This window comes from Rana temporaria, chromosome 4 (assembly GCF_905171775.1).
Source record: "Rana temporaria chromosome 4, aRanTem1.1, whole genome shotgun sequence".
NCBI lineage: Eukaryota > Metazoa > Chordata > Amphibia > Anura > Ranidae > Rana > Rana temporaria.
Genome location: NC_053492.1, coordinates 59,878,870 through 59,881,939, shown reverse-complemented (window position 1 = coordinate 59,881,939; position 3,070 = coordinate 59,878,870).

Sequence of the window (3,070 nt, the reverse complement as noted above, 5' to 3'; positions counted from 1 at the left end):
ATCAGGCTCAGTGTACAAACCGGTAGAGAGCAGCAGCACCTTGACAGATAGCTCTGACGAAGGAGTAGTGGTGCCTGCTAAGATCAGGCGTACCCGATCAGTTTTTTTCAATTGTTGAGGTGCAAGAACCACAGGGCTCTCGTATGGAGCAGAGAGCCAGTGCTAGTGTAGCTCATCCTTCCGGTGAACTGGCAAGCACCAGCAGCCAAGTACATCCTGGTCGCAGTCAAACCAGCGCTGCAGTAACACTTGGTGTTTGCTCGGCTGTCGTCATCGCGGGCACCCTGGACAGGCAAGTCTCCTTATTAAAAGTCTGAAGCTACAGTGTTAATAGCTGCTGACTTTTAATTTTTTTTTTTTTAAACGGACCTTTGCTTTAACCTTCTATGAGGGGGTGAGTTGCCATCTAGATAAAGGAAGGCCCGTAGACGTGTATCTGGATTTTGCAAAAGCATTTGACACAGTTCCCCATAAACTTTTACTGTGCAAAATGATGTCCATTGGCATGGACCATAGGGTGAGTACATGGATTGAAAACTGGCTGGGTGAGTTCAGAGGGTGGTGATAAATGGGGAGTACTCGGAATGGTCAGGGATGGGTAGAGGGGTCCCAATAGGGTTCTCTGCTGGGACCAATCCTGTTTAATTTGTTCATAAACTACCTGGAGGTTGGGGTAAACAGTTCAATCTCTGTATTTGTGGACGATACTAAGCTAAGCAGGGCAATAACTTCTCCCTAGGATGTAGAAAAGTTGTAAAAAGATCTAAACAAATTAAAAGGGTGGGCAAATACATGGCAAATGAAGTTTAATGTATAACAATTTAAAATAATGCAGTTGGGTGGCAAAAATAAAGGGATTTTTAATACAGCTTACCTGTAAAATCCTTTTCTTGGAGTACATCACGGGACACAGAGCGGCATATTCATTACTATATGGGTTATATGGAGTACCTTCAGGTGTTGACACTGGCAATCTCAAACAGGAAATGCCCCTCCCTATATAACCCCCTCCCATAGGAGGAGTACCTCAGTTTTGTAGCAAGCAGTATGCCTCCCAAAATGGTCCCCAAAAAGAGGGGTGGGAGCTCTGTGTCCCGTGATGTACTCCAAGAAAAGGATTTTACAGGTAAGCTGTATTAAAAATCCCTTTTTCTTTATCGTACATCACGGGACACAGAGCGGCATATTCATTACTATATGGGATGTCCCAAAGCAATGCTCACAATGAGGGGAGGGAGAACATCTCCAAGACAAAAGGATTTAATTTAGAGAAATACTCAAATCATAATAAATCCAACTTAGTTGAGAAAAATAATCTTAAATTTTAAATTTAACTCAAAAAAGAGGAGCCCCCGGAATCCGAGGGTCTCAAACTGCAGCCTGCAGCACTGCCTGCCCAAAGGCTGTATCAGTATTCCTTCTTACGTCCAACTGGTAGAATTTTGTAAACGTGTGGACAGAAGACCAGGTTGCCGCCTTGCAAACTTGAGCCATAGAGATCTGGTGGTGTGCTGCCCAGGAGGCGCCCATGGCCCTAGTAGAATGAGCCTTTAATGATACTGGAGGAGGCAACCCTTTCAAGCCGTAGGCCTGAGTGATTAATTGCTTAATCCACCTAGAAATGGTGGACTTTGCAGCTGCCTGCCCCTTCTTGGGCCCATCCGGTAATATGAACAGCACATCTGTTTTCCGGATCTTCTTTGTAGCTTTAAGATAGGCCTTCATGGCCCTGACGATATCCAAGGTATGCAGCAACCCTTCCTTTCTGGAAGTAGGTTTAGGGAAGAAGGATGGTAATACCAAATCCTGGTTCAAATGAAAACTGGATACAACCTTCGGTAGGAAGGAAGGATGAGGGCGGAGAACGACCCTGTCCTTGTGAAAAATAAGATATGGTTCCTTACAGGATAAGGCCGCCAGTTCCGATACTCTTCTTGCGGAAACTATGGCGACCAAAAATACTAACTTCCTTGTCAGTAAAACCAAAGGAATTTCAGCCAACGGCTCAAACGGTTGTTTCTGTAAACTTGACAGAACAAGGTTTAAATCCCACGGGCAAAGCGGGGATTTAACTGGAGGTTTAATACGTAAGACCCCTTGAAGGAAGGTCTTAACCAGCGAGTGGGTGGCCAGCGGCCGCTGAAACCACACTGACAGAGCAGAAATCTGTCCTTTGATTGTGCTTAATGCCAATCCTTTATCCACTCCTAGCTGGAGAAAACTTAAAACTCTATCAATGGTGAATTTGCGAGAAAGCCATCGCTTGGACTCACACCAGCCTACATAGGCCTTCCAGACCCTGTAATAAATCACCCTAGAGACCGGTTTCCTGGCTCTGATTAGGGTAGAGATTACTTTCTGAGACAGACCTCTACCCCTGAGAATCAGGGATTCAGCTTCCAGGCCGTCAAATTTAGATGCCGTAAGGCAGGGTGGAGGATCGGACCTTGCGATAGTAGGTCTGGCCGTAGAGGAAGAGTCCAAGGGTCTCCCACTACCATCCTTAAGATTAGTGAGTACCATGCCCTTCTGGGCCATGCTGGAGCTACCAGGATGACTGGTATGTGCTCCACCCGGATCCTGCGCAGCAGGCGGGGTAGTAACTGGAGCGGGGGAAACGCATAAAGAAGTTTGAACTGATGCCAAGGGCAAACCAACGCATCGGTTCCGCAGGCCATCGGATCCCTTGAGCGGGACATGAACCTGTCTAGCTTCTTGTTGAGTCTCGATGCCATGATATCCACGTCCGGCACTCCCCATCTTTGGCAGAGTGCTTGAAAGGTTTGTGGATGCAGAGACCATTCCCCCGGCAATAGAGTCTGGCGGCTTAAGAAGTCCGCCTGAAAGTTGTCCACTCCTGGAATGAATATTGCCGATATGCAGGGCACATGAGCCTCTGCCCATAGGAGAATCAAGCTCACCTCTCTCTGAGCGGCTTGACTCCTGGTTCCCCCTTGGTGATTTATGTATGCCACGGCCGTGGCATTGTCTGATTGAATTCTCACCGGGAACCCCTGCAATTTTGACGTCCAAGCCCTGAGGGCTAGTCGAGCAGCTCTGAGCTCCAAGA